This window comes from Chiloscyllium plagiosum, chromosome 49, assembly GCF_004010195.1.
Source record: "Chiloscyllium plagiosum isolate BGI_BamShark_2017 chromosome 49, ASM401019v2, whole genome shotgun sequence".
Lineage (NCBI taxonomy): Eukaryota > Metazoa > Chordata > Chondrichthyes > Orectolobiformes > Hemiscylliidae > Chiloscyllium > Chiloscyllium plagiosum.
In genome coordinates, this window is record NC_057758.1 from 7153282 (window position 1) to 7180836 (window position 27555).

Here is a 27555-nt window from a genome sequence, read left to right on the forward strand (position 1 = left end):
CTAATGTAGTGGGGTCACGTGTAGTGTGACATGAACCCAAGCCCCTGGTTAAGGCCAACCCCATGGGTTCCAAACTTGGCTATCAGCCTCTGCTCGGCCACGTTTCGTTGTTGCCTGTCCTAAAGTCTGCCTTGGGGGATGGTCACCCTAAGGTCTGAAGTCGAATATCCTGGATCGCTGAAGTGTTCTCAGACTGGGAAGGAACATTCCTATCTGTTGATTGTTGTGCGGTGCCCATTCACCATTGCCGTAGCCTCTGCTTGTTCTCACCAATATATCATACCTCAGGGCATTCTTGCCTGCAGTGTATGAGATCGACAACGTTGACAGAGTCACATGACTACATGACTACCTGCTACGCACTCAGGGGGATGGCCTCAACCGGGACCTTAGGTTTATGCGACCCGACAGGTGCCACACACACACACGGCAGGGACACACACACACACACACACACACCTCTTAGTTTTTTGGGGTGAATTGTGACTTGCAGAATTACATTTTATTTTGCTCAAAAACGGCTGAAGCCCATGTAACATTCTGTAGATCCTTATTTTAGATTAATATCAGTCTGAACACTAGGGCACAGATAGCCTCACACAGGGCACCTCACACCTCCAATGCATTACCTGGGCCAACGTGGCACCGAGGGTTAAAGTTTCCGAGAAAATGTAACTTTTAGAAATTTCTGGAATTTGCATATGAAGTTGCAACATGCCCATTCTAAAAAATAAGAAACTTAAAAAACAATTCAGATCTTTTCCAATATATAACTTCAGTTATATCACGCTGTGGACATTTGCTCTTAATTCTGTGTCTTACAATCTTATACTCCACAACCACCTGATGAAGTAGCAGCGTGCAGAAAGCTACAGCATCCAATTAAACCTGTTGGACTATAACCTGATGGTGTGTGATTTTTAACATTGTCCATAATCGTCCAAGACTAGCAACTTCAGATAATCATTAGGAATGCTTTCTTTTTCTTTCGGACCATGGTCTTAACATCCCTGATCATCCGACGTTCATGCATCTTGCGATTCGCATCCCTCATTTCCAGGATTGTGCCACTCCTGAAATCTTATCAACTGCTGTTTGAAATACTCCCACATCTCCGATGTCTATTTACCCTCCAACAGCAGGCTCCGATCAATAACGTCCAGTTCCAGCCTTGCAGTAGTTCCCCTTCCTCTAATTTAAGGCCTTCACCTGAGGGCTGCTCATCCACGAGCATCTTACGGTATTATGGTCGCTACTCCCGAAGTACCCCACCTCCCCTACCAACCCCCCCCCCTCCCAAAGTGGTACTTTGGAGCAGTGGTGGGGTGTCACGGTGATTCAACGGTGAGCACTGCTGTCCAATGGCGCTAGGGACCCAGTTTCGATTCCTGACCCCACTGAAACTTCACTCACCTGTCCGGGCTCATTTCCCAAATCCAGGTTTCATATAATCCCTTCCCTGGTCGTACTGTTTACATATCATGTCAAGAATCCCTCTTGAATGATCCTTACAAATTCTGCCCCATCCAAGTCCCGAGCACACAGTGAGTCCGAGTCAATGTACAGGAAATGAAAATTACCCAAAACAGCAATCCTGCTAATGTTACGTCTATCCAAAACTGCCTATATGTTCTCTCCTCTGTCTCCGCTGTCTGTTGTGTGTCCTGTAGTATACCATTGTGGTTTCACCTTTCCTATTCCTGACTTTTAAGCGATTAAACTCTGCCCTTGATCATTGATATTTTTCCTCGAATCGTTGTTTGGCCAGGAACTTAATGCTCCTCCCATCTGGCGATGCACAGCAAAGACTTGGGGATTTCTCCATCCACGGCCGAACACTGCTTTTCGTAATTTCACTTGGTGTGGGATGTTCGAGCCCCATGTGGGGTAATGTGGACCTCAGTCTCCATCTTGGACCTAGTTCTGAATATAACAATTCCACCCAATGTGGCACGGTGGATCAGTGGTGAGGTGGCACGATGGTTCAGCGGTTAGCACTGCTGCCTTCATGGCACCAGGGACGCAGGTTGGATTCCAGCCTTAGATCACTGCTTCTGTGGCATTTGCATGTTCTCCCTGTGTCTGTGTGTGTTTCCTCCGGGTGCTCCGGGTTCCTCCCCAGTCCGAAGGTGTGCAGGTTAGATGGACTCTCCATGCTAAATTGCCCACAGTGTTCAGGGATGTGTGGGTCAGGTGCATTAGTCAGGGTAAATAAAGAGTAAGAGTTTAGGGGAATGGGTCTATGGGTGGGATACTCTTCAGAGGATCAGTGTGGATTTGTTGGATCGAAGGGCCTGTTTCCACGCTATAAGTATTCTATGATTTAATGTGGGAGCTTTGGAGCGCCATGCTGAGAAATGTAGGCCTCAGGTTCCATTATCAGCAGAGCACTGAATTTAATCATTCCTCCAATGTGAGAAATCTGGAGACACAGACTGGGTAATTTACGTGCAGGCTCAGTCTCAGGCAAGCTTATACCTTGGCGTAATACTTCTTGGATTACCAATCTCATTCTTAACCAGAGAGAGTAAAAACCAGTAATCCTTGGAAGTAAATGTACTGGTCCTCTGTTTTGAAGTAGACCAGGTGACCCAGATCAATCTGCCTCATCTGCCAGTTTTCCTGACATTTCCTTCTCGAACTGACCAAAACCCACAACGTAAGCAAACGTAAACTTAGGCTTCATCGTGTGCCTAGTGCTAATTGATCTGCTGGAATAATGTGGAACCAAGGTTCCTCACCGTCCCAGCGAGATGCATGTGCACACAGAGCAGGAGAGTCTCAGGCTCCATTCTTGGGCACATTCTTACACTGATCTCACACTCGATGATGTGGGATGAATCGAGAAGCACAGTGTGGGGAAACTTAGGCCGTGCATCCAGTCCCGAACCAAATATTTACTGCTAATCGAGCGCTAGTTGAAACCAACAGATCAGGAAGATGTAGCCCAGGTCGAATCTTGGCCGAGGACTGGATGAGCCAATTTCACTCCCAGTATCAGATCAGTGATTATCTACACAACCTATACATCCAGAGCTAAAGCTGTATCTTGGTCCTCGTCAGCCAATGTAATTCATGGTGGTGGATTAAATGAGCCATATCCCACTCCTACCCTGGCCATGATGAAGGTCCAGGTTGCATCTCAGGCCTAATGCTGAGTTAGTCAATTATCCAATATCTCCACAATGCTGGAAAATTTCGGCTCAGCATGTGTCAAGGGGCGAGAGCTGGGTTAGACAATTTCACACCCAGTTATGGATTAAATGTGGGGAAATATAGGACAAATGGTATAATGGGGCTAGTGCTGAAGGAGCCAATCCAAGTGCAGGACTTATTGAGAAGCTCAGTTCAGGGAGATTAACACTCAGGCTTCATTTTCACTTGCTTCATCAATCAGCTGGGTCTTTGACTGAGGCCTCGGCACTGTCTAATTGGCATGGGGGGCCACGACTGTGCCACAGGTGAGTGCAGCCTCCCCATCCCTGAGAACCATCATCCTTCCCTCCCAGCGAGTGGATCAGCAGGAGTCGCCGACGGCACTTCAGGGTCCCCAGATGCCCAACTCCAGCTACCTGCACGCCCAACCCTGACAACGACTTGGATGTTTGGGAGCATGCTCTCCACTTGTGTCAACATCGTGCCCCATGCCATCACCTGGCTGCCCTCTTGCAACGTATCCTGAGAGAGTGGGGAGCTGAACAAAGCCAGGCAAAACCTCCACCAGTAGCTGCAGTGAACCATTACAGGCCTCCAGGGCCCGGATGCCAAACTGTGCTGCATCGTGACCTCACTGCGCTTGGCCTCCAGCAAGCTGCGAAGCGTCAAGCAGCCCCAGGAACATTCCATCCCACCCTCGGGCATTACACACTGTGAGGCCAAGTCAACGACTACTACATCATCACACACTGGCTGGGCTGAGGTGTCAAGGATCTGGAGTGACTGAAGCCTGACGCCTAGCTCCTCGTCATCAGCTGGACTGATCACAAGGGATAAAGGTGGCCAAAAGGCCTGGGCTTAGCTCTTGGTTATTAATAAGAAGAATTTGCATTCATGAAAAGCCTAGAACCTCGAACTCATGACCAATAGGCCGAATTGGCAAGGGAGCCTTAAAGTTGAGATTTGAACTGGCCCAGAAAATCTCTTGAGGACTCAGACATGTAAAGTTTCTGTCTAAGATCGTCCCAGAGATCACACTCTTTGGAAGTCTGGAATAAATCGCGCTCACATGCAGTTTAGTTTAATTTTAGTCATCCCCTTCATTTATCAATAGCATCGCTGTGACAACATATCACTGACACCAAGAGGCTAAGCTAATTAGTTTCGAAAGGGTGCAGAGGAGATTTACTGGGATATTGCCTGGTATAGGGGGAAGATCCTACGAAGAAAGGCTGAGGGACTTGAGGCTGTTTTCGTATGAGAGTAAAAGGTTGAGAGATGACTTAATAGAGACATATAAGATAATAAGAGGGTTAGATAGGGAGGACAGAGAGAGCCTTTTACCAAGTATAGTGACTGCGAGCACGAGGGGACAATTGAGAGGTGACAGATATCGGACAGATGTCGGAGGTAGTTTCTTTACTCAGAGAGTAGTTGAAACTTTATTGCTGGAACAGCACAGCAGGTCAGGCAGCATCCAGGGAACAGGAGATTCGACGTTTCGGGCACAGGCCCTTCTTCAGGAAAGAAGGGCCTGTGCCAGAAACGTCGAATCTCCTGTTCCCTGGATGCTGCCTGACCTGCTGTGCTGTTCCAGCAATTAAGTTTCAACTTTGATCTCCAGCATCTGCAGACCTCACTTTCTCCTTACTCAGAGAGTAGTAAGGGTATGGAATGCTTTGCCTGCAATTTAGTAAATTTGCCAACTTTAAGTACATTAAAGTCGTCATTCGACAAGCATATGGTTGTACATGGAATAGTGTAGGTTAGATGGGCTTCAGATTGGTGTGACAGGTCGACGCTGTAATGTTCTATGGTTTTTGTTCTGTACCAACATTCTCCCCACGACCCTTCCTGGAAATAAGGACACACTTCCCGAAACGCACCTGTAAATTGTTAATATGGACATGCTTCACGAGACCCCGTCCCCGTAAATACTAGCAATTTCCCCGCCACAACCACTCATTCCTCGAGAACAGTCCTGTAAATATAGACACATACCCCGCTAACGACCTGTAAATGCCAACACACTCCCCTGGACCCCTGCTGTAAATACTGACATACTCCCCGGGACCCAACCTGCAAATACAGGCTCTCTCACAGGAACGTCCTGTAAATACTGATACAGTGCCTGGGACCTGCCGTGTAAAACCTTGCCCACTCCCCAAGTCAACCCTGTAAATACCGTCACACTGCACAGGAACTCCACTCTTAGTACTGACACACTCCTCACACCACTCATGTAAATATAGACGCACTTCCTGGGACACGCCTGTAAATACTAACACACACCCCGAAGTGCAACTGTAAACAATGGCACACTCTCCTCCACATTCCTTTAAACGCCGAAACGCACTCTCTGGGCCCTCAATTTAAATTCTGCCACTTATGCGTGACACACGTGGAAATGCTGATGCATACCGCAGAACCTCCTGCAAGTACTGCCATATTGGCTGGGACGCACATTCACCCACCGTGTAAAGTCTAAGTTACTCCGCGGGACATCTCAGTAAATGCTGGCAATCTCCACGGGACTACACTTGTGAATACTGGCACTATACCTGGGATCAGCCTGTAAGTACTAACTCACTCACCAGGACGCCCTGTGAATACTGACACACTGCCTGGGGAGACCCTGTAAATACTGACAAAATGGAGAAAGTGAGGACTGCAGATGCTGCAGATCAGAGATTAAAAATGTGTTGCTGGAAAAGCGCAGCAGGTCAGGCAGCATCAAAGGGGCAGGAGAATCGACGTTTCGGGCCTTCTTCAGGATTCTTGAAGAAGGGCATATGCCCGAAATGTTGATTCTCCTTTTCCTTTGATGCTGCCTGACCTGCTGCGCTTTTCCAGCAACACATTTTTAAATACTGACAGAATGCCCAACACTTCCCTGTAAAAACTGACACGTTTCCCTGCACCCGCCTATTAATACCAACCCACTCCCTTCGATTACCCTTTAAATACTAACACCCCTGGAATAACTACATGCTCCCAGGTACAGTCTCGCAACACCGACACAGTCCTTGTGACCCACCCTGTAATTATTGACTCACTCCCCACGATTCACCTGTAAGTACTGAAACACACCACGGGAGCCCCATATTAACACTGATATGCTCCCCGGGATCCCCACTGTAAAAACTGGCACAATCCACAAGACCACCCAGTAAATACTGACACTTTCCACCGGGACACCCCTGTCAATCTCCATGTGCCCTCCCCTATAAATACCAACTGTCTCTACGGTAACCCACTGGAAATGCTGATACACAGCCCAGGACCTCAGTAAAAACTGACACATTCCCCGGTACACCTCTTTTAATGCTGTCACACTGCTCAAGAACGCCACTGAAAATACTCACATATCCCCTGTTCCCCGAATAACTACCGAACACTGCACGGGAATTCGCGACTGAATACTAACACATCCTGGTAGACTCCTCCATCACCCCCGTAAATACTGAAAATGCCCCGGGGTACATTCCTGTAAATGCTGACACATACCCCGGTGCACCCCTCTAAATACTGTCACACTGCCCAGGAACATGGATACATTCCCTGGAAAACCCTATAAATACGGACTGCTGCCTGGCAATTTCCCACTGAACATTAACACACAGCACAGGACAGCACGCCCTGTGAAAACCCGAAAAACCCGGGGAACCTTCCTGTAGCTCCTGACACACTCCTCGGCGCACACCTTTAAATGCCATCACAGTGCCCTGGAAACCCTCTGTAAATATTGGCACATACCCCGAAAGACGACCGTGTCCATAATGACACACTTCCCGGAAACTACCTGTAAATAACTACACACTCCCCTGTATAACCCCCGTAAATACTCACTCCCCTGTATACCCCCGTAAATACTCAAGTACTGCCCAGAACCCCCGTAAATACTGACCCCACTCCCGCTACATACCGAATTTCTCCGTCGGACTCCCCTGTCAATACTGAGATACATCATGAGACACACCAATAAACATTGACACACAACCCGGATCCCTCCTGTAAATACTGACACTTTCCCCACACACCCTTGTAAATACTGACACAATACCTGGAAATCATTCTGTTAATACTGACACAGTCCCCAAGACCCCAATCCGGAAGTGCAGCAGCCTCCTCAAGTACATCTGACACACTCAACATGACCACCCCGTAAATACCGACTCTTTCCACCGGGACACCACTGTACATACTGCCATTTATCCCAGTAACTCTCTGCAAATACCTACACACTCCCTCTGACCACCCCTGTAATTCTTGACACACTCCATGGCATCCCCTATAAAAATGAACTTTCTCTCCCCAGGAGCCCTGTAAATGCTGACACATTCTTCAGAACACCCTTGTAAATGTCGTCACACTGTCCTGTTACCTTTCCCCCACCCCCAAAGACTGACACATTTCCCGTAAATAATGACACATTCCCGGGGATCGCCCCTGCAAGTAGCGACATACTCCCTTGCACACACCCCTGTAAATATTGACCTACGCCCTGGAACTCCCACTAAATACTGAAACACTCCACGTGACTCAACTGTAAATAACAATACACTCCACGCGACCCCCGTAAACACTGACACATTCCCCAGGACCACCTGAAAATACCGACACTTTCCCCGCCACATCCCAATAGATGCTGACACATACCCCTTTAACACCCTGCAAATACTGACACACTCCCTGGGACCAACGCCCAGGAAGTAATGGCACCCTCCCTGAGACCACGTCTGTAAATACAGACACTGTCCCCCGGAACCACTCTGTAAAGATTAGATTCCCCGACAGTGTGGAAACAGACCCTTCTGCCCATCAAGTCTGCACTCAGCAGCAAGATCCATTTCCCTCTGACTAATGCGCCTAAAACTCCAGGCAATTTACCTTGGCCAATCCATCAATCCTACACATGTTTGTACGGTGGGAGGGAACTGGAGCACACGGAGGAAACTACTCAGACACGGAGAGAATGTAGAAACTACACAGACAGTCAGGATTCGAACCTGTGTCACTGGCCCTGTGAGGCGGCAGTGCTAATCACTGAGCCATCTTGGCGCCCCAAATATTGCCATATTCCCCAAGAACCCCTATAAATTCCGATACTCTCCTCTGAATCCTCTGCAAATACTGACACACTCACCGAGAAGATACCAGTAAGTTATAACACACTTCCTGTTACGATCCTGTGAATACTGACACACTCACCTGGGACACCCCCTGTAAATACAGACGATCTCGCTGTGACCCCACCTGTAACTACTGGCACACGCTACGGAAACACCCTTGTATATGCCAAGAAAGTCCACAGGGACACCCCCGTAAATACTGATGCACTCGTCGGGACATCCTTATAAGTACTGGTACTCTATTCAGGAACCCACTGTAAATACTAACACACAGCACAAGTGTCCACTGAGAATACCGACTCACTCCCCGGCATCACCCTGAAAAGACTGACACAGTCGCTGGGCGTCCCCTGTAAATAATGATACATTCCCGTGGAGGGCCCTGTTCATACTGAAATGCTTCCCGGGAGACCTCCTGTAAATACCGGCACAGTCCATGGGAGCACCGTGCAAATACTGACATGCTCCGCAGGACACCCCTGTAAACACTGACACGCACCACAGGACCACACTGTAAATGGTGACACCCACCCCCCCATGCCCCCGTTAAATACCAACGCACTCCCTGGAGCCAAGCCCTGTAGATACTGACACACTCCACGGGACCCTCCCATAATTACCATTACTCACCTTGGGAAATACCTGTCAATACAGACATACTCCTTGGTATCCCCTGCAAATCACAGCACACTTCCCGGGATGCTGTGTGTAAATACAGACACTCTCTCTGCGATGCCCCATGTAAATGTCAACGCACTTGCAAATAAGGACATCCTCACTGGGACCCCCTGTAAATACTGACACAGTCCCTAGGTTTTGTCCTGTAAATACTGAAACACTCCCCAGGACACCACCTGTATATACTGACACACTCCCCAGGACACCACCTGTAAATACTGACACACTCCCCAGGACACCACCTGTAAATACTTACACACTTCCGAGGAGCCTCCTGTGAATCCTGGCAAACTCCCCAAGATCCCCCTGTAAATAACAATACACTGCCTGGGAGCCCCTCCCCGCTTCCCGGGACACCCATGTTAACACCGACACACTTCCACACACTTCCGAGGAGCCTCCTGTGAATCCTGGCAAACTCCCCAAGATCCCCCTGTAAATAACAATACACTGCCTGGGAGCCCCTCCCCGCTCAATAAATGCAGGCACTCTCCCCGGGACCCCTCTGTAAATAGCGACACTATCTCAGGACGTAACCCCTGTAAATACTGACTCAACCCCAGGGACACCTCTTCTAAATATCGACACACTTGCTGGGACAAATCAGAGAATCCTGGCACATCCCCCGGACGCCCCTGCAAATAATGACACACTGCCTGAGAGCCCCTCTGTAAATACGGACACTCTACCCGCAGACCCTTTTTAAATATCGACACTCCCAGGACACAACCGCTGTAAATGCCGACTCAGCCCCAGGGTCACCCCCCTGTAAATATCAACACAGTCCCCAGAACCAACCTGTCAATACTGACACGCTTCCCGGGACACCCATGTTAACACCGACACACTTCCCAGGACCCACTTGAAATACTGGCACACCTTCCGGAAACCCCTATAAATGCCGACTATGTCCTCAGGACCCCACGATAAATGCAAACACACTGCATGGAACCGTCCTTGAAATGCTGACTCATTCCCAAGTACCCCCTGGTAAATACCAATACACTCCCTAGGATACTCTGTGTTTCCCAACACTCTCCCTGGGACCTCCCTGTAAATATTGACACACTCCCTGGTATCCTCCTGTTAATAATGACACACTCTCTGGGACGCTCGCTGTTAATGCAGACACTCTCCCTGGGACATCCCTGCAAATACCCACACACTCCACAGCACTTCCCTGTAAACATGAGATTAGATTCTCCACAGTGTGGAAACAGGTCTTTCAGCCCAACAGGTCCACACCGCTCCTCCAAAGAGAAACCCACCAAACCCATTCCCCTACCCGATAATCACCCCGGACTAACGCATCTAACTCTTTGGGTACTTCAGCCTGGCCAATTCACCTGAGCTGCACATCTTTGCATTGTGGGAGGAAACCGGAGCACCCGGAGGACACACACGCAGACACAGGGAGAATGTGCAAACTCCACACAGACAGGCAGAAATCAAAAGAAAGGACCTGGTGCCGTGAGGCAGCAGTGCTAACCAGTGAGCCACCATGCCGCCCAATACTGACACACATTGGGAGCCCCTCTAAATACTGACATGCTCCCCGGACACAACTGTAAATACCGTCACATTGCGCGGGAACTCCACTGTAAATACTTCACACTTATCAGGGCCCCCCTGTAAATGCTGAAAATACCGCAGGAAATTCCGTGTGCACAATGACCACCATGGAACTACTCACAATCTCCCTGGGAACACATTGAAAATACCGCTACTCTCCCCGGACCACGCACATGCATTTCGATGGTGTCCCCCTCAGCCCCACTGTAAATACTTACATTCCACACAGGATCCACCTATAAATCCCGACAGTCTCCTCGGAAACCCCCTGTAAGTAATAACGCACTGCCTGCCAGTCCCTTGCTAATACCGATACTCTACCAGACTACCCTGTGTTTCCCAACACTCTCCCTGGGACCTCCCTGTAAATATTGACACACTCCCTGGTATCCTCCTGTTAATAATGACACACTCTCTGGGACGCTCGCTGATAATGTAGACACTCTCCCTGGGACATCCCTGCAAATACCCACACACTCCACAGCACTCCCCTGTAAACATGAGATTAGATTCTCCACAGTGTGGAAACAGGTCTTTCAGCTCAACAGGTCCACACCGCTCCTCCAATTAGAAACCCACCAAACCCATTCCCCTACCCGATATTTACCCCTGACTAACGCATCTAACTCTGGGCACTTCAGACTGGCCAATTCACCTGAGCTGCACATCTTTGCATTGTGGGAGGAAACCGGAGCACCCGGAGGACACACACGCAGACACAGGGAGAATGTGCAAACTCCACACAGACAGGCAGGAATCAAAAGAAAGGATCCTGGTGCTATGAGGCAGCAGTGCTAACCACTGAGCCACCGTGCCGCCCAATATTGACACACACTGGGATCCCCTCTAAATACTGACATGCTCCCCCGACACAACTGTAAATACCGTCACATTGCACGGGAACTCCACTGTAAATACTTCACACTTACCAGGGCCCCCCTGTAAATGCTCAAAACATCGCAGGAAATTCCGTGTGCACAATGACCACCATGGAACTACCGACAATCTCCCTAGGAACACACTGAAAATACCGCTACACTCCCCTGGACCACCCACATACATTTCGATGGTGTCCCCCTCAGTCCCACTGTAAATACTTATATTCCACACAGGATCCACCTATAAATACCGACAGTCTCCTCGGAAACCCCTGTAAGTAATAACGCACTACCTGCCAGTCCCTTGCTAATGCCGATACTCTACCAGACCATAGCCCCCCACCCCGTAAAAACTGACACACTCGCGAGAAGACACACTCCCTGGGAACCCCTGCACATGCTTATATTCTTCTCAGAAACGCCCTGTAAATACCAGCACACTCCCTGGGACGCAGCGCTTACATGCCATTGCGCTCCCCGGACACCCCGTAATGACTGACACTCTCCAGGATTCCCCTGTAAGTACCAAAGCGCTCACCCGAAGACCCTGTATACACCGACACGCTCGTCAGAACACACCTGTGAATATTGGCACACTTCCAAGAACCCTTCTGTAAATATTGATAGGCACCCCAGGAATCCCCGTTAAAATGTGATACACTCTTGTCCCACTCTGTCTCATCCTCTCTTTCTAATACACCTCTCTCTCTGTCTCTCTCTTCCACCCTCCCCGTCCCTATTTTACTCTTTACCTCCCCACTTTCTGTATCTCTAACCCACTCACATACTCTCTCTCTACGACCTCCCACTCTCTCTCCCTACACCATCCCAATCTCTTCCTACGCTCTCTCTCTACCCCACTCTCTTTACCCTTCCTTCTCTCGCTGCAAATATCTCCCACTCTCCTCTTCTCTCTTGCTGTACCCGTCCCACTACCTCTGCCCTCCTGCCAATCTACCTCTGCCCTCCCTCTGTTTCTCTCCCCACTCCCTCTCTCTCATTGTTTCCCCACTCCAACTCTCACTCTGTATACTTCACTCTCTCTCCCCACTTCCACCCTCTTTCTACACGCTCCCACCCTCTCTCTTCCCTACCAATCTCTCTCTACCCCCTCTCACTCTCAATCGCTGTACCCCACCCACTCTCTTTGCCACCTCCTACTCTCGCTCTCTAAAACTTCCCTCTCTCTATCCCCTCTCACAGTCTATATCCTCTCTCTGCCTTTTCCCCCGACTCTCTCGCCACTGAAATATTTCCCATTCTCACTATCTCTCTTTCTCTACCCCGTCCCATTCTCTCTTCCCTCCTCCAATTCTCTCGCTACCCTTCCCACTATCTGCCTCTCTCTACCCCCAGTCTCTCCACACCTCCTAATCTCTCTCTCTCCACCTTTCCACTCTCTCTAAATCCCTCCTACATTCTCTCTACGCCCCTCCAACTCTACCTAAGTAACCTATTGCCTCTCTACCCCTCCCTACCCCTCTTCCTGCATCCCAGTCTTTCTATCTGCCTCCCTCCCACACGCTCTCTCCTCCCTCCTCGCACTCTGTCTCGATCTACGCCTTCCCATCTCTCTACCACACCAACACTCTCTCTTTCTCTCTCTATCCCACTCCCTCTATGTCTCCCTACTCCCTTACTCTGTCGTTTTCTCAATCTTCCCTGCTCCCATTCTCTCTGTCTACCCCCTCTCTCTACCGCCTTCTCCCTCTCTCACTTTACCCATTCCCACTATGTCACTCCACCGCCTCCAATTCTCTCAGCCCTCTGCATCTCTCTCTCTCTCTCTCTAACCCGCTCCCTTTCTCTCTTTCTCCTACTCTCTATCTCCCTCCCTTTCCATCTGACAGAATCTCGCTTCCTCCCTCTCTATCTAACACACACTCTCTCGCTGGTCCTTCCCTCTCCCTCTGCTCCAGAGAGCGGGGAGGAGTGGGTCCGGCGGTGTTGGGTGGTGGTACAGAGGTTAGAGGGATATGGGGTTTGGGAGGAGGGAGAAAATGGAGGAGAATTGGAAAGGCGGGATGTAGACAGAGGTTGCAGGAGAGTGAGAGAGAAATAGAGGGAGGGTGAGAAGAGTTTAGGTAGTTGGAGCGACGAGGTAAGAGACAGAGTGAGTTGGGGCAAGAGATACCGAAAAGGAGAAGAGCAGAGGAAGAGAGGGATTGAGGAGAAAGAGCGAGAGAGAAATGAGGAGGCGAAAGTTGGGAAGAGGAAATGGGGAAAGCGTTCAAGAGAAGGGATGAGGGGGAGGAGTGAGAGTGAGCGTTTGAAGTGAGTGAGAAAGAGAAGGATGTGATTGAATGGAGGTGGAGGAAACGCAGTCGAGAAATGAACTTTGCTGAAGGCCAGGTAGGAATGGGGGCAACCTCAAGGTGAAAGCAAGGACAGAGGGAGTTACACCCAACTCCTGAGCTCATGTTTCAGTTCTCTCTGCTTCCCTGAGAACCAGGACTTGGAGCTGAGTCTGTCTCTCTCCAGCTCAGCTTCTTCAAGACAAAGACAAACATGAACATCACTGACTGTGCTGCTCGTCACATTTAATGAACATTTTTATTGTTTCCAAAACTGAAGTAATTGATACAGTCAGTGCGATGGTGCCTTTTCTCACTGGCCACTGAGTTGAGAGAAACTTTAAAATAAGTCCCCTTGTCCCTTTAACCACACTCACCCCCCCCTCCCCCCGCCACCCGTGGGATAAGGATGGAGAAACCAAAGCTACCCTCAGTCTGTTACAATAAGAATAGGCTGCTCCATCGCTGAAACACTGAACTGAAATGAGAAAATCCCGGATGGATTGATTAATGAGTGAATTTAATTGATTGGTTAATTTCGGTGAAGGGATATTTCAGCACATTCTTCAGCTGCTGTCTGAACTTAGTCTGGGTCACGACATAAATCGCGGTGTTTGTGCAGCAACTGAGGAGCTGCAGCATGAAGCCCAATTCCTGAACGAAAGGATGGGGAATCACAGGCGTATCCAAGATCCAATACATTCGGTTCCATATAGAATACATCATTAACGTTCACCATAACAGGATGAAATTGGCCGAGATCACAAACAGTAAAATGATGGAAACCTTTCGGTTTTTCATTTCAGTGTCAGACTGAGCGTCCCCATTGGTGTGAGCCCGGAGTCTCCTGCGGGCTCTGCTGGTGAATGAAATGTGTCGGACCGTAAACACATTGAGCAGCAGAATCAGGAGAAATGGGAGAGCCGGAGTTAGAATTTGGTGGAGGAACTCAGTTGTGACCCAGAAACGGGAGGAATAAGCGCCATCTGTTGCAACACAAAACCAGGGGTCATTTCCCAGCCGATACCGAGCGGTGAGCAAAAAATACCAGAAAATGTTCTTTGAGCAGCTCAGCACAGCCACTGCTCCTAGAATCACAGCCGCCGTTTTCTCACGGGAATATCTACTTTTCAGCTTTTGGCAACAAATGGCCACAAACCGATCAAAGGTGAAAGTGACGGTGAACCAGACAGAACAGTCAGTGGCTGCATAAAGCAGGACGGCGTGGATATTACACACAGGGATTTAGTACAGGAAATAAAACTTTGTCCGATAAGCAATGGGAATGTGTCTCAATGTCAAGTCGAGGATAATAACCAGTAGATCCGCCGCTGCCATAGACCCCAAGTAACGTCTGACACATGGAGACAATCCACAATCTTTATATAGCAAGACATAGATCGTCACTATGTTAACTGTGAGGAAGGAAAAGAAATATATTATCCATCTGACAGGAGGCAAAGTCACCAGTTTGATTGAAGAGTCAGTGAGATTTTTCAAATGTGTCACGGCATTCAGTGATTAACTAAAATGATTGGAGCTGAAATAAAAATGGGAAGGTTTGTATTATGGACACAAATTTGTCATAGAACACATGAAACCCTCCCTCCCCAAACACACAGAGGCACATCCATAAGAACAGGTGGTTTCCAGAACATTCCGATACACTTGATCACTCCAAAGCAAACCCAAGTCACTGGTTCGAGATTTTAATACAGAGGTTGAAAATGGTGCTGTCGTCAAGGATTCTCTCTCAGTTCCTTGAAGACAAACGGAGGTTGGAAATTTCTGTCTTTCAGTCGAAATTGTATTTGAACCAAGTGAAAAAATGGAAATGCAATGAAAACGTATTCACATCTTTAACTGTCTGAGATGACTTTGGAACAGAGTGTCCTTCTCTCTGGAACGGGATCTCTTCCCTTTGGGTCTTATCTTTTGTTCAATTCACTGACGTTTGGCCGTTCACAAATGATGTCAGAGATGGAATGGTCCAGAGAATGTCGATTATAGAATGTACGGGGAGAAAGTGAGGACTGCAGATGCTGGAGACCAGAGTTGAAAAGTATGGTGCTGGAAAAGTGCAACAGGCCAGGCAGCATCCGAGGAGCAGGAGAATCGACATTTCTGGCATCAGCCCTTCTTTAGACCTATGCCCTAAACGTCGATTCTCCTGCTCCTCGGATGCTGCCTGGCCTGCTGCGCTTTTCCAGCACCACACTTTTCTACTATAGAATATACGGTACAGAATGATCTGGGGATGTTTATTATAAAATGTTGGGTACAGTATGTTCAAGAGCATTTCAGTTATGGATGGTCGGGTAGAGAATGTTATGGGTCATGTAAGTTATGGAATGTTGGATACAGAATGTTCCTGGGAATATCAGTTATAGAATGTGGGGTACAGAATTTTCCAGCAATGTCATTTATAAATGTTGGGTAGAGAACATTCCATGAAATTTTCAGTGGCCATACCGTCACGATTCCTCACCTTTTCCTCTGCTGCAACAATGACTAAATCGGTGCCACCTCATGATCTCAAAAGGAGGATGAACAGTTCTTCAACTTCGTAAACACATTCCACCCTGACCTTAAGGTCACTTGGATCATCTCACTCACCTCACTCCCCTTCATGGACGTCTCCATCTTCATCTCTGGTGACTGACTAACCATGGACATCTACTGCAATCCCACCGATTCCCAGATCTACCTGTACTACTTCTCCTTCCATTCTGTCTCCTGTAAAAACGTCATTCCTTATTCCCAAGTCCCCTGCCTCCTCCTCACATGCTTCCAGGTTGACTAATTCCACGTTATATAATCTCAAATTGACTCATTCTTCCTTGACCACAAATACCTTTCCCACGTGGTCGACGATGCCATCCAGCGCATCTCCTCCATTTCCCATACCTCCCCACTTGAACACCGCCGGTCCCAACGAAATAAGGTCAGAGACCCGCAGTCTACATCTTCCAGCTCACCAACCAGCAGACACTTCACCTCATACTCAGCCACTTCCGCCACATACAAACCCCACTGCCAGAGATATATTTTCTCCGTGCAGCTATCAGTGTTCCCTAGTCAACATTCGCTCCATGGCTCTCTTGTCAGATCCACGCCAATCCACCAGTCCACACCCCATTCCCGACACCTTCCCCTGCCAATGCAGGAAGTGCAAATCCTGCGCCATCACCTCTCCCCTCACCTCTTTCCAAGGCCACAACGGAGCCTTCCACATCTGACAGAAATTTACCTGAACTTCAGCAAATCGCATTCACTGCGTAAGTTGCACCCAAAGTGGTTTCCTGTACATCCGGGCGACAGGATGCCATCTTCTGGATCCTTCCAGAGAAAATCTCTGGGACACACGCACTAACTAACTCCATCGCCCCTTGGCTGAACACTTTAAGTCTCCCTCCCACTCCATCAATGACATTGAGGTCCTGGGCCTCCTCCAATCACCATCCCCTAACCACCCGACGCCTGGAGGAAGAACTGCCTTGGGACCCTGCAACCACATGCGTTCAATGTGGATTCCAACAGATTCCTCATTTCACCTCCCCTGGATTTATCCTAGATCCAACCCGACAAATCAGCACCGCCTTCCTAACTTATCGATCACCTTTCCCATCAATCTGCTCCATCCTCCTCTCCGATCTATCACCAAATCTCCCACATTCATCGTCTATCGTATTCACATCTACCTTCTCCTCAACGCCACTCCCTTCCATTTATATACTTACACCACGACCCGCAAGCACTAATCCTGATTAAGGGCTTATGCCAGGAACATCAATTCTGCTGCTCCTCGGATGCCGCCTGACCTGCTTTGCTGTTCCATCGTCATACACACAGAATGAGACCTGATGGATAATATTTCATGAAGCCCCATTACCACCCCGGGTATACCTTGACACACAGTCACCGTGGAATACGTTTAGGAAAGGAGTTACCCTGGAATTACACAACATTGATTTTAGAATTCGGGAAATCTCATGGTAACAGGTCAAAGTTGGTCAAGAAAATCGCCTGATGATGTACATCTACTTCCCTCCTCACCACGCCTCATTGATAACTCAGTTCCCCATGACGTAGGCAACAATCGGATGAAGCACTGAGGCAGACAAGGACACAAAACGTACTCTGAGTGTGGGACTAAAAGGTCTCTGCAGGTGTCTCTGCAGGTCCACCAAAAACTGAGCTGGGCGAGGCGAGAAATATACAGTAGCCCGACTTTGTGAAGTGAAGCGGGAATCAAAAATAAGGAATCATTCTCACAAACTACTTGTCACAAATGGATGTGTCCCTAACGGTATCTGTAGGATCGGGAAGCACACAGTCCTGAGCGCGGGGACGTCTCAGTCTCATATTGAAGATACCGTCCACTGTATTATGTGGCACTACCTCCTGTGAAGTAGGACATACCTCGAATATATCGAGAAAATGGAATGTGAGCATCCATGAGGCACTGTGGGCTGTCGACAGCTGCATCATCAACGACCTTCCGTCCCTGATAAAGTCAGAAATGGGCTGTTCACTGATGGTTCCAAAATATTCAGCACCATTCACAACTATACCTATACTGAAGCAAGTTATTCAGCACATCAAGAGTATTAATCAGGGATCGAATAAGGCCATTCAGCTATTCGAGGCAGTTTCTCAGCAACGTGAGCAGATCTTTCCATCTCTCATGACTGTTACACAGGAAATGGAAGGTAACATTCATCCATTCAAAACAGCCATAAACAAATACGTAGTGGACTGATTAGTAAGGCAGGTGCAGAGTTAAAGTTGGTTTAAATAAGTCTTTATCAGGTAACACAAATTAACAACTGCAGTGACACATTGATCCGTGCTGGGGCCTCACCTATTTGCAAACGATATCATGGTTTCAATAAATGCAACAAACGTGCTCGAACTAAATTTGAAATGACACTAAGCGAGACAGGAACTGAAGTTATCAAGAGGAGGTAGAGAATCTCTAATTGAATAAGCAATTTGCGAGCTGGAATATAACGTGGGTAACCACGAATCTGTGAATGTTTCAGGCAAAATGAAACGTTGTATACTACATAAACAGGGAGAGATTACAGGAGTCAATGATACAGTGTGTACCAGAAAGTTCACTCTGACACTTTCAGACATCGGAGGTGTTGCTTCATCTCCATGATGGTCTGCTCACCGATGTTCCCGGGGCCCCATTGCTCTCAGTACACACCTGGTAGTTAGACGTGGTTGGTTGACGACTGGGACTCAACTTTATTTCCTCTTGGAAAATAAGACAGGGTATGTGATTGAGCTGTTACACTCATATCATTTTGTAACGAGTGATTGTCATTCCCTTATTTTGACAATAGTTCCGGAAAAGGCTGAACCTTGTCCACAAATTAACTTTATAATTATGGGCAATGTTGATGGCATTAGGCAGGAAAATACAAAAGATAATCACAGAAAAACTGTTTGAGTTTGAAGGACGTTTGGAAGTGGGCATCTTTCAAAAGCGAGATAATTAAAGTCCAGTGACAACGTGTTCCTGTTAGTGTGAAAAGAAATGTTCGCAGGAATAGGGAATACCACATGACAGGAGATATTGTGATTTGGTCAATGAAAAAGAAGGAGACATATGTCTGTTGTGAGAAGCGAGGATCAAAGGAATCCCTTGAGCGTCCAGGGTGTTAGAGTACATTTACGGCGGAAATCAGAAGGGCAAACAGGGAACATGTGATCGCTTTGGCTGATCAGGTTAAAGGGAATGGAAAAAAAAATCCTGCAAGTATATTAAGCGCAAAAGACAAACTAAGGAGGGAATAGGGCTGCTTAAAAATCAAACTGCAAACTATGTGTGTTTCCACAGGAGATGAATTAGGTTTATTACGTTTATTGTCACATGTACTCACATGAGAACAGTGAATAGTTTACAAATCACGACATGTGACACAATCTTACATAAAGAGGTAAACCCCTCCAGCTACAGAATCTTAGTGAAAAGTGGAAAAATAAAAACACCAGAGCTAAAATGTAAAACATTGCAGCCCTTCATTTAACAGTGGAAATATAGAAAGACAGTGACAAGTTCAACAACACAGTCCATAAGCGCTTGGCCAAGCTGGATACACACTTCTCATAAGGACTGAAACTCCCAGACTCCTCTGCCTTACAGCCTGCTCCTGTTCTATGAGTGAGATCATACACAAACATATCCCGCATCAATATTTACTGTGGAAAAAAAGCTGGAAGTGAGGCAACTCAGGGAAATAAATCCATGCAGTGATGTTTTGAAACGAGACCAAATTACAGAAGAGGAAGTGGTGAAGTTTTTCAAATTCATAACCGTAGATTAATACCCACGACCTGTTCAAGCATATCCCAGGTCATTGTGGGAAGCTGGGGAAGTCATTGTGGAGCCGCTAGCGGAGATATTCGTATTATCCTCAGAGTTGTGATGAAGGGTCCCTGGACCCGAAACATTATCTCTGTATTCTCTGCACAGATGTTGCCAGACCAGTTGAAATTTACCAGATAATTTTTGTCTTGTTTCCGATGAAGCATTTGCAGTTAGTTCAGACTTTATTTGTATCATTGAGAACCACGGGTGACGTGATGAAGGGCTCGAAGACAGATAATATTGTAATATTAATTTGAAAACGGTATTAAGGAAAAGGCAGGGAACTACAGCGTGGTGTGTTTGATGTCAAGGGTGCGTAATTATTTGGAACAGATTCTCAGAAGCAGGATTTACATGAAATTGTAACGGCAAGTACTAATTTTGGAGTTATCACGGCTTTGTGTATGATAAAATGTGTCTCTAAACTTGTTTGAAACCTTTCAAGACGTGACCAAGAACATCGATAAAGGGAAAGCAGCATACGTTGTCAACGTGGACGTTAGTGAGGCCAAGAAGGTTCTGCATGGTAGTCTGGTTAATAAGGTTAGATCACAGGGGATCAGGGAGAGCTAGCCAATTCGATTCAAAAGTTAGCTTGACAACAGGTGAGAGAGTGTGGTTGGAGAGATTTGTGGTCCTAACTGATATCCTGTGACCAGCAGTGTGCCACAGGACCAGGCATCTGCTGTTTGTTATCTTTATAAATGATTTGGTTGAGAATATAGGTACCATGGATATTACGTTTGTTGACAAAACCAAAGTTTGTGTTGTAGTGAAAGGTGAGAGGGTCATTTCAAATGGCAATGAGATCTTGATCAACTGGATCAGTGGGCCATGTAATGGCAGATGGAGCTTTATGCAGATAAATGAGGGCAGAATTTAATAGTTAATTGTAGGGCTGTAGGAAGTGTTGTCGAGCAGAGACACCTGGGGTGGAGTAAGACAGTTGCTTGAAAGTGGACCAGCAGGAAGAAACGGCAGTGAATAAGGGGTTAGAAATTCTTACCTTCATCGTTTAGAGCATTGAGTATAGGAATTGGGACATCAGGTTATTGCTGTACATGAGAATGATAAATCTACTTTGAGAGTATTGAGTACAGTTCATGTTACCCTTCTATCGGAAGGATGTTATGAACTGGAAAGAGTATAAAATATTTAAAATGATGCCACGGAGTCTGGAAGTTTTGAGACATAAGGATAGCGGTAACATTGAAAACGATCTGGATCTCCCTGCACACCAGTCACTGAAAGCAATATTGCGGGAACAGAAAGTAGTTTGGAAAATAAATGGTCTGTTGACCCTCATCGTAACGGGACTTGAGTACAGGAGTAAGTAGCTGTACAGGGCCTGGGTGAGCCCCCATGTCGAACATTATGCAGTATGGTATGCAGTTTTCCTCTCCTTAGTTAATGAAGGAAAAACCTGACGTTGAGTGAGTGCAGCGAAGGATGACCTATCTGATCTCTAAGAGAACAAGCTTGTTGTGGGAGCATAGTTCGGGACATGGGGTTTAGGCAAATGAGTGGAGATCTCAGTGAAATACATATATGTCTGTCAGGGCGAGAGGGATTGGAAGCAGGAATGATAATTCCCCTGATGAAGGAGCGTCGCTCCGAAAGCTAGTGTGCTTCCAATTAAAGCTGTTGGACTATAACCTGGTGTTGTGTGATTTTTAACCATATGCAATGAATGTCGCCTTGACATTCACCAGTATCAAAACAAAATTACACATCTCTTTGGATGTCCAGATATTAATACATGGAACAACCAAGAGAATGTATATGAAGAAAACAGGAGCAAACATCAAGCTAAGAATCACTTTAATAGCGGAACTTGGTGGATTTTGTCCAGAGTAGGTAAACACGCAGATATTTGCCTGGCACTGAGTTAAAAGTAATAATGTGCTCCATAACTGGAAGAATCGGCCTAACTCTCCTCGCCAGCTTCCTGACCTCACACACCTCACTCCCACACATGTTCACCAATTGATAAGGATCCACAAGCGGGGAGACACTTGAAACATAGAACAGTAGAGCACAGTGCAGACCCTTCGGTCTTGATGTTGTGCCGGCCTTTTGTCCTACCCTAAATTCAGACTACCCTACATATCCTTCATTGCACTACCTTCCATGTGCCTGTCCAGCAATCGCTTAAATATTGTATCTGACTCGACTGGACTGTCAGCAGTACAATTCATGCACCCACCAACTCTTAAAGAACCAAATCCGATATCTCCCCTAAAAATTCTTCCAAGCACCTTAATGTTATGCCCAGTCTTGATAGACATGTTTTCCCGGGAAAAAAAAGTCTTGGCTATCCACTCTATCTATGAGTCTCAATATCTCATACACGATATCAAGTCACGTCTCATCCTTCTTTTCTCCAATGTGAAAAGCACTGGCTCCCTCAAGGTTTCTTCATAAGACGTGCCCACCAGTCTAGGCAGTATCCTGTTAACTATCCTTTGCATGCTCTCTAAAACTTCTACGTTCTTCGTGTAATGAGGCGTCAGAACTGAACACAATATTCCAAGTGAGATGCAACCAAGGTTCGAAAGAGCTGCAGCATAACAACGCGGCTTTCAAACACAATCCCCCTGCTAATTAAAGCCAAAACAACATAGGCCTTCTTAATACCTTATCAACTTGGGTGGCAACTCTGAATGATCTATGTACATGTACCACAAGATGCCTACGTTCCTCCACACCTCAAAGAATCCTGCCTTTATCTCCGTATTCTGCATTAAAATTCGACCATTCAAAACAAATCACTTCAAACTTTTCCTGTTTGAACCCCAAATCTCACTTATCAATCCAGTTCTGCATTTGGTCAACCTGCAATAGCCTTCTTCACTACCCACAACTCCACTAACCTTCGTATCAACCCACACTTCCAGTTCCTCATCCAAGTCATTTATCAAATTTACAAGGAGTAGAGGTCCCAAAACTGATCCCTGTGGAACACCACTGGTCACTGACCTCCAGGCTGAATACTTTCCATCTACTACACCCCCTGTCTTCTATGGGCCAGCCAGTTCTGTATCCAGACGGCCAGATGTCCCTGTATCCCATGCCGCCTTACTTTCTGAATGAGCCTCCCACGGAAACCTTATCAAACACCTTGCTAAATTCCATGTACTTCATATCTACTGCTCTACCTTCAATAATGTGTTTTGTCACACCCTCAAACAATTCAATAAGGTTTGTGAGGTATGACCTGCCCCTCACAAAGCCATGCTGACTATGCCAAATCAAACTGTGGTTTTATAAGTAATTATAAATACTGTCTCTCCAACAGTTTGCCTAAGACTGACGTAGGACTAACACGTCTGTTTTTCCCATGATCATCCCTATTCCTTTTTCTGAACAAGTAAATGACATTTACCCACCTCCAAACATGTGGCACGACTGCATTGACAGTGAGGAAACAAAGATCATTGCTAAATGCGCAGCAATGTAATTGCTCGCTTCCTGTTGTAATCTCGAGAAATCTGCACTTTGCTCGAAATTGACCAGGGAATTTATCTATCGTTATGTTTGTACTTCGCCTCCACTTGTCTCCTCCATAAGCCCTGTTTAAATAACTGATAAACTGTTTTCCATTGTCGTGATATATGCAGTGCTGCCTTCTTTGAACAAGCATCGTTCCCAATCACGTTGAAACATGAAATCGAAAATAATGGGAAGACACGAATGCCTTTATGATGAAGGCTTATGCCTAAGACGCTAAGAATTGTTCTCCTTGGATACTGCCTGACCTCCCGTGCTTTTCCAGAGTCATAGTTTTCGACTCGGACTCTCCAGCAAATGCAGACTGCACTTTGTCCATTGCTGAGAGGTGAGTCGAAGAGTGTGGTGCTGGAAGAGCACTGCTGGTTGGCAGCATCTGAAGAGCAGAAGAATCGATGTTTCAAGCACAAGCTCTTCAACAAGAATTAGGCTTGAGGCCCAAGGGGGCTGAGAGATAAGTACGAGGGTTGTGGGGTTGAGCAGAAGATAGCTAGAAATGTGAAAGATAGATGACAGTGGGTTGAAGGTGATCAGTTGTCGAGAAGAGTAGAGCTTATATGTGAGAAGAAAGAGAGACGGGGGGGCAGTACTTCGATAGGGCATTGCTGAGTTAGAGGGTTGGATTTCGGACAATATGATGAGTGGAGAAATGAGAAAGCTGATGAAATCCACATTGATTACATATGGTTGAAGAGTTTTAAGATGGAAGATGAGGCGTTCTTCCACCAGGTCTCAGGTGGTTCGGGTTTGGTGGTGGAGGAGGCCCAGCACATGTGTGCCTTTGGCAGAGTGGGAGGGACTTCAAAGTGTTTGACCACAGGGTGGTGGGGTTATTTCATACGTGTGTTCCCGAGATGTTCACTGGAAAATTCCACGTTTTGCTGTCCTGTCTCCTGAATGTAGAGGTCACCACATCGAGAGAGACGGGCATAGTAGATGACATGTGCGAAAGTATCGGTGAATCTCTGTCAGATGCGTGACAGACACTTTGGAGCCGTGGGCAGAACTCTGGGGTACGGGTAACACGTCTTGCGGTTGAAGGGGGAGGTGCTGGGAGTGGAGGGTGTGTTAATGGGTGGGTGGCTCGGAACTGACAAGGGGGTCAGGGAGAGAACGCAGATACGTTTGGGCAGGGAGACATATACCTGATGGTATGGTCTGTACGTAAGTGGCGGAAATGACGGAGGATAACGCGCTGCATCCGCAGGTTGATTGGATGGAAGTGGACGACAGTTGAAAATTTGGGGAAGTTAGTTGTGATATCTTAGAGACATTCCATATCACAGTAGAAAAGGTGTTGGACTTTCTACAATGTATGAAGATGGTTAAATCTCACGGGCCTTACTAGATAAAGACAAGAACAGTGCAAGAGACGACAGAAGCATTTGCTGGGTCCCTGGCTGATAATTCAGATCATAATTAACCACAGGAGCCATCACGGAAGACTAGTGGATAGCAAATGTTGTGCACTTATTCAAGAAGGATTGGGAAAAAAAGCTGAAAATATAGACGACTAAGCTTATTATCTGTGGTAGGTAAGTTAATTGAGAAGATTCACAAGAATAGGATATACATGCATTTGCTGAAAAATGTATTGCTGGAAAAGCGCAGCAAGTCCGGCAGCATCCATCGAGGAGAAGAATCGACATTTCGGGCTTATGCCCGAAACGTCTTTTCTCCTCCTCCTCGGATGCTGCCTGACCAGCTGCGCTTTTCCAGAAACACATTTTTCAGCTCTGATCTCCAGTATCTGCAGTCCTCACTTTCTCCAATACATGCATTTGTAATGAAAGGGCTTGATTAGGAACAGTAAACATGGCTTTGTGCATGAAAGTTCAAGCCTAAAGTTTTTATTATTAAATTTACTTCAATGAATTGAGCTGGAAGCTTGACGAGGGTTGGGCGGTAGAACATCGAACATACAACAATACAGCTTAGCACAGGCCCTTAGGCCCTCAATGTTGCGGCGACCTATGAACTATTCTCACTGTGCAGTGGCACAGTGGTTAGCACTGCTGCCTCACAGCACCAGTGACACGGGTTCAATTCCCGCCTCAGGCGACTGATGGTGTGGAGTTTGCATGTTCTCCGCGTATCTGCGTGGGTTTCTTCCAGGTGCTCCGGTTTTCTCCCACAGTCCAAAGATGTGCAGGTCAGGTGAATTGGCCATGCTAAATTGTCCGTAGTGTTCGGTCAGGGGTAAATGTAGGGGTATGGTTGGGTTTCGCTTTGGCGGGACGGTGTGGACTTGTTGGGCTGAAGGGCCTGTTTTCACACTGTAAGTAATCTAATCTAATCTAAAAACCATCCATGTGTTATCCAAGGATTGTTTAAATCTCCGTAATGTGGCTGAGTTAACTGAATTAGCAGGTAGGGTTTCCACTCGCTTACCACTCTCGAAGTAAAGAACCTACCTCTGACATCTGTCTTAAATCTATAACGCCTCAATTTGCAGTTATGACCCGTCGAACAAGCTGACGTCATCAACCTAGGAAAAAAGACGTTCACAGTATACCCTATCTAATCGTCTGCTCATCTTGTATGTCTCTAATAAATCCCCTGCTCGCCTTCTTCTTTCCAATGAGAACAAACCCAAGTCGCTCAGCTGTTCTTCATTAGAACTTCCATCCAGACCAGGCAACATCCTGTTAAATCTTCTCTGCACCTTTTTCGATGCTTTCCATATCCTTCCTGAAATTTGGCAACGAGAACTGTCCACAGTATTCCAAGTGCGGCCGCACTAGCGTTTTCAATATTTCCGGCATGATATTGCGGCTCCAGAACTCAATACATCTACCAATGAAAGCGAACACACCATATGCCTTCTTAATAGCACTAACACCCTGGGTGGCAACTTTCAGGGATCTATGTACAGGGACTCCAAGATCCCTCTGCACATCCATACTACAAAGGATCTTTCCATTGACCCAGTATTCTGCCTTCCTGTTCTTCTTCCCAACGAGAATCACTTCACACTTAGCTGCATTGAACTCCATTTGCCACCTCTCAGCCCAAATCTGCAGTTTATCGAAGTCCCCCTGCAATCTGTAACATTGTTCCGAACTGTCTACTACGCCAAGGACTTTATTGTCAGCTGCAAATTTACTGATCCATCCACCTATGCCTGCGTCTAAGTCTTTTATAAAAATGACAAACAGCAGCGGTCCCAAAACAGAACCTTGTGGCACAATATTAGTTACTGGACTCCAGGTTGAATATGTTCTATCAACCACCACTCGCTGCCTTCTTTCAGAAAGCCAGTTTCTTATCCAAACTGCTAAATCACCCTCAGTCTCATGCCTCCACATTTTGTCCAAAAGCATACCATATGGAATCTTATCAAATGCCTGACTGAACTTCATGCATGCCACGTCAATAGCCTACCCTCATCTACACGCTGTGTCACCTACACAAAAAACTCATTGAGCTTTGTGAGACACCGTCTGCCCTTGACGAAACCATGTTGAATATTTGAAACCAAATTGTTGCTTGCTGGATTGTTAGAAATCCTATCTCTTATAATCATTTACAAAACCTTTCCTACAAAAGAATTAGGGCTCTCAGGTCTATAATTACCTGGGTTATCTCTACTGCCCTTCTTGAAGAAGGACATAACATTTGTCCCCTAGTCCTCTGGTACGAAACCAGTAGAAAATGACGACTCAAGTATCAAAGTCAAAGGCTCTGCAATCTCCTCCCTAGCTTCACAGAGAATCCTCGAATACATCCCATCCGGCCCAGGGGACTTATCTACTTTCACTCCTTCTAATATTTATACCATCTCTTTGAAACTAACCTCGATCCTTTCTAGTCTAATATTTCTGTCTCATTCTTCCCCTCTACAATATTCTCCTTTTCCTGAATGAACACCAATGAGAAATGTTCGTTTAGCACCTGTCCGATCTCAAGAGGGCCCACACTCAACTTCCCACTTCTGTCTTTGACTGGCCCTA